Here is a 6006-nt window from a genome sequence, read left to right on the forward strand (position 1 = left end):
CTAGTAGTTATCATGTTGATGGTCATACTGAATGGTTAAGTGATGATGTTTAGTAGTTATCATGTTGATGATCATACTGAATGGTTAAGTGATGATGTCTAGTAGTTATCATGTTGATGGTCATACTGAATTATTAAGTGATGATGTCTAGTAGTTATCATGTTGATGGTCATACTGAATGGTTAAGTGATGATGTCTAGTAGTTATCATGTTGATGGTCATGCTGAATGGTTAAGTGATGATGTCTAGTAGTTATCATGTTGATGGTCATGATGAATGGTTAAGTGATGTTGTCTAGTAGTTATCATGTTGATGATCATGATGAATGGTTAAGTGATGTTGTCTAGTAGTTATCATGTTGATGGTCATGCTGAATGGTTAAGTGATGATGTCTAGTAGTTATCATGTTGATGGTCATACTGAATGGTTAAGTGATGATGTCTAGTAGTTATCATGTTGATGGTCATGCTGAATGGTTAAGTGATGATGTCTAGTAGTTATCATGTTGATGGTCATGCTGAATGGTTAAGTGATGATGTCTAGTAGTTATCATGTTGATGGTCATGATGAATGGTTAAGTGATGTTGTCTAGTAGTTATCATGTTGATGGTCATGCTGAATGGTTAAGTGATGATGTCTAGTAGTTATCCTGTTGATGGTCATACTGAATGGTTAAGTGATGATGTCTAGTAGTTATCATGTTGATAGTCATACTGAATGGTTAAGTGATGATGTCTAGTAGTTATCATGTTGATGGTTGGAAACTGAATGGTTAAGTGATAATTCCACCTAGTAGATAAAGTGAGAGATCCACTCACCATCGAGGTAAAATAGTGGTATTATAGATATGTCAATGGCTCTTTCTCAGTGAGTCCTTCCTTTATTCTTCCTCTGCTCCTCAAAACACTTTGGATAATATGGTCCAAGAGGAGTGACCTTGGACCTTCTCCTCTAATAAGGTTGAAAGGAGGAGAGGAGATAGGAGGAGAGGAATCTAGGAAAGACTCATTGATATAGAGCCTAAGTGTCAGACAGACATAGAGGGGGAAGAAGAAAAGTAAGAGAATAAAAACAAAAAAACTAAAACATTGAATTGTTTTAGATTTAGAGGATCGTATGTAGACATTCAATCTGTAAAATGCTTGTATTAACAGTTGGTATTAGTATGTAAGTCTCTCTGGACGAGGGCTTCAGCTAATTGACAAAAATGTAACATTTTATGTAATTTGCCATAGGCTTATCCTTTTTTTTTGCATATTACATTATTAGCATAAATGGCTTTAATGTTAACAACAAAGTAAAGTAATAAACAATGTTCTTTAACCAGCTTCCTGATGGAATGTGATTGAATTGTTAAAACAGTGTCATTTACGGTTGGACACACACAGAAAGCAGAACAGTACTGAGAGGGCACACCCAAATGAATGCATGAGCACACACACAAGTCTGAAGTTCCCTTCTTACAACCTCTGAGAAAGATGCAAACATGGATTCAAAGGTCATAATAGTTTATAACGGAGGAAACCATCTTGTCCATGAGAGTCTCAGCTTTCAATAGAGTGGTTCTAATAGTTTATAATGGAGGAAACCATCGTGTTCTTTAGAGAGTCTCAGCTTTCAATAGAGTGGTTCTAATAGTTTATAATGGAGGAAACTATCGTGTTCTTTAGAGTCTCAGCTTTCAATATAGTGGTTCTAATAGTTTATAATGTATGAAACCATTGTGTTCTTTAGAGAGTCTCAGCTTTCAATAGAGTGGTTCTAATAGTTTATAATGGAGGAAACCATCTTGTCCATGAGAGTCTCAGCTTTCAATAGAGTGGTTCTAATAGTTTATAATGGAGGAAACTATCGTGTTCTTTAGAGAGTCTCAGCTTTCAATAGAGTGGTTCTAATAGTTTATAATGGAGGAAACTATCGTGTTCTTTAGAGAGTCTCAGCTTTCAATAGAGTGGTTCTAATAGTTTATAATGGAGGAAACTATCGTGTTCTTTAGAGAGTCTCAGCTTTCAATAGAGTGGTTCTAATAGTTTATAATGGAGGAAACTATCGTGTTCTTTAGAGAGTCTCAGCTTTCAATAGAGTGGTTCTAATAGTTTATAATGGAGGAAACTATCGTGTTCTTTAGAGAGTCTCAGCTTTCAATAGAGTGGTTCTAATAGTTTATAATGGAGGAAACTATCGTGTTCTTTAGAGAGTCTCAGCTTTCAATAGAGTGGTTATAATAGTTTATAGTTGTTATTTTGAGAAGGCCGGGTTATTTTTGGGGTGTCTCATGGTCTGACAAAGCTCTGCCACCTTTCACCGGAGATATGGAAGTGTGATATTGGCGGATGAGGTGGATTGAATCACATATCTCTAGTTTAAACGGACAGATTTTGCTGGGTATTTCTTAATTATGTTAATTCGATCAAGCTTCCTGCTTGAATGTGATTGGATCATTAAAACAGTGTGACCTGCAGTTGGACACACACACACACACACACACACACACACACACACACACACACACACACACACACACACACACACACACACACACACACACACACACACACACACACACACACACACACACACATATATATATACAAAGTTCCCCATTTAAACTAATGAGAAAGATGCAAGGATAGATTTCCCACACACACTTCTGAATAACAGTATAAATAGAAAAGAGGCCCCTATATGGCATCAGGCCATTGGTGATGTATGTGATGAAATAGGTTGCTGGTCACAGAGTACAAGACATAACGTGACCTCAGTTTTATGGCTGGGGTGTCAAAGCCTCAGTAATGCTATGTGATCTATGTGCAAATTCACTGAGTCCAATCTTTTATCTGCTAAAATATATGATCACTTAAATTCTATCTTGAATCATACTGAATGTTTCAAACGGATGAGCACGGTGGGACACAAACATGTTTCTATTAAAACAGTGCGACTTGGACAAACACAGAGGGCAGAACAGTACTGAGAGGGCACACACACACACACACACACACACACACACACACACACACACACACACACACACACACACACACACACACACACACACACACACACACACACACATAAACACACAAAAAACTTTAATATTGAAAGGTGATAATGACTCACAACCTTCACTTAACAAGAGACAAAGTGTAGGTTACCAATGGCAACACCAAGCACCAGTGGACCTGCCTGCTACATATCCACACACTCATCATGGTGTCAATCTGCTGTTGTTTCTCTTCCTGGAGGTTGCTGTCTGTTCAAACCACTGGTTAAGGTGTGAAGTTCTCCCTACACATGTAACACTGTAGGTTCTCAGACACAACAGACTGATAAACTAAAGCAGCTGTTTAACAGGATATACAACATAATATACTGTCTGTTGTACTGTGTGCAGATACATAAAGTACCAAAGTATATTTTAAGGGGGTAATAAGAATGAGCCTTTATATGGAGCAGTCTGTTGAGATTTATGCTAATGTTGACAGGAAGAGGAGTGGACAGGATACTGTGAACTGGAGCATAGATAAAAAACCTCAAGCTGAGGAACTGGTAAGTACACCGTAGTCATGGAGACACACACATGGAAGCGTAAGCCTATAGTTATTATTCTTCCGATTGCCACACAAACAATTTAGCTTATGTTAATGTGATGAGGTTGGCTGATGCCCCATGCTCCAAGGCTTCAAAAGTCAACTGAGTAAAATAAACTGTAACAAACAGATGATTAATATTCAAAAACAGAATACAAATGATCTTCCAAATGAAGGTACCTTACTTCACAAAGGAAAATTGTTAAAATGACATACTTGTGGAAATGAATACATGAAATGTTAAGTACTACATCTCCTAAATGAAACGTTGTTTCTTTTAAGACTAGAGGTTAAATGATCTGAAATGTTCCAGGCTCTGTATTTTAGGATGTTTACTAACTGCTGAAACATTCATTATCATGTTCATAAAGTTCTATGTAACTCGCTACTGTGTATTTCCAACCTGGTCTCAGAGCATTTTGTATTTTCCTGTATGTAAATCTGAGACACCCATTTAGTATGATATGTTTCTTTTCATATGGTATGTATCAATTTGTGGATGCCCATCATCCATTTTGTACAATATGTTATGAATTACAATGTGTCTGATATGTTAACAATTACAATATGTCTGATATGTTACGAATTTGCTGAACTTACAAAATGTTGTGAATTTGCTAAAAATATGATATGGCATGAATTCTACTTACTTTAACTAAATGGAAAACGTTGGCAAGGCTAGGGGTTAACTGTAACTGGTCACAATATTTCCTGTTAATGTGAGAAGCTGTATCTTTAACAACTACAAGTCCCTCTCAACAGGAAGAGAGATGGGGTGAGAAAACATCACTTTAAATACAGCTATTCTTCCTCCATTTACAGATGAAACAACAGAGATGCTTCAAACTTTGGGATCATTTGGGGTGAATCCTATCTTCCACTTAAGTCAAATTTAGACAGTGTTTTAACCCTGTAGGTTCTGGTATTAACTACGATATCTGACTGTTATTAACCCTGTAGGTTCTGGTATTAACTACGATATCTGACTGTTATTAACCCTGTAGGTTCTGGTATTAACTACGATATCTGACTGTTATTAACCCTGTAGGTACTGGTATTAACCATGATATCTGACTGTTATTAACTCTGTAGGTACTGGTATTAACCATGATATCTGACTGTTATTAACTCTGTAGGTACTGGTATTAACCATGATATCTGACTGTTATTAACCCTGTAGGTTCTGGTATTAACCATGATATCTGACTGTTGTTAAACCTGTAGATACTGGTATTAACCATGATATCTGACTGTTATTAACCCTGTAGGTTATGGTATTAACCATTAACCACTGTTGTTAACCCTGTAGGTACTGGTATTAACCATGATATCTGACTGTTGTTAACCCTGTAGGTACTGATATTAACCATGATATCTGACTGTCTTTAACCCTGTAGGTACTGGTATTAACCATGATATCTGACTGTTTTAACCCTGTAGGTTCTGGTATTAACCATGATATCTGACTGTTATTAACCCTGCAGGTACTGGTATTAACCATTAACCACTGTTGTTAACCCTGTAGGTACTGATATTAACCATGATATCTGACTGTTGTTAACCCTGTAGGTACTGATATTAACCATGATATCTGACTGTCTTTAACCCTGTAGGTTCTGGTATTAACCATGATACCTGACTGTTTTTAACCCTGTAGGTACTGGTATTAACCATGATATCTGACTGTCTTTAACCCTGTAGGTACTGGTATTAACCATGATATCTGACTGTTTTTAACCCTGTAGGTACTGGTATTAACCATGATATCTGACTGTTTTAACCCTGTAGGTTCTGGTATTAACCATGATATCTGACTGTTATTAACCCTGTAGGTACTGGTATTAACCATTAACCACTGTTGTTAACCCTGTAGGTACTGGTATTAACCATGCTATCTGACTGTTGTTAACCCTGTAGGTACTGGTATTAACCATGATATCTGACTGTTGTTAACCCTGTAGGTTCTGGTATTAACCATGATATCTGACTGTTATTAACCCTGCAGGTACTGGTATTAACCATTAACCACTGTTGTTAACCCTGTAGGTACTGGTATTAACCATGATATCTGACTGTTGTTAACCCTGTAGGTACTGATATTAACCATGATATCTGACTGTCTTTAACCCTGTAGGTTCTGGTATTAACCATGATACCTGACTGTTTTTAACCCTGTAGGTACTGGTATTAACCATGATATCTGACTGTCTTTAACCCTGTAGGTACTGGTATTAACCATGATATCTGACTGTTTTTAACCCTGTAGGTACTGGTATTAACTACGATATCTGACTGTTATTAACCCTGTAGGTACTGGTATTAACCATGATATCTGACTGTTTTTAACCCTGTTGGTACTGGTATTAACCATGATATCTGACTGTTATTAACCCTGTAGGTACTGGTATTAACCATG

This window comes from Oncorhynchus clarkii, unplaced genomic scaffold (genome assembly GCF_045791955.1).
Source record: "Oncorhynchus clarkii lewisi isolate Uvic-CL-2024 unplaced genomic scaffold, UVic_Ocla_1.0 unplaced_contig_2102_pilon_pilon, whole genome shotgun sequence".
Taxonomy (NCBI): Eukaryota; Metazoa; Chordata; class Actinopteri; order Salmoniformes; family Salmonidae; genus Oncorhynchus; species Oncorhynchus clarkii.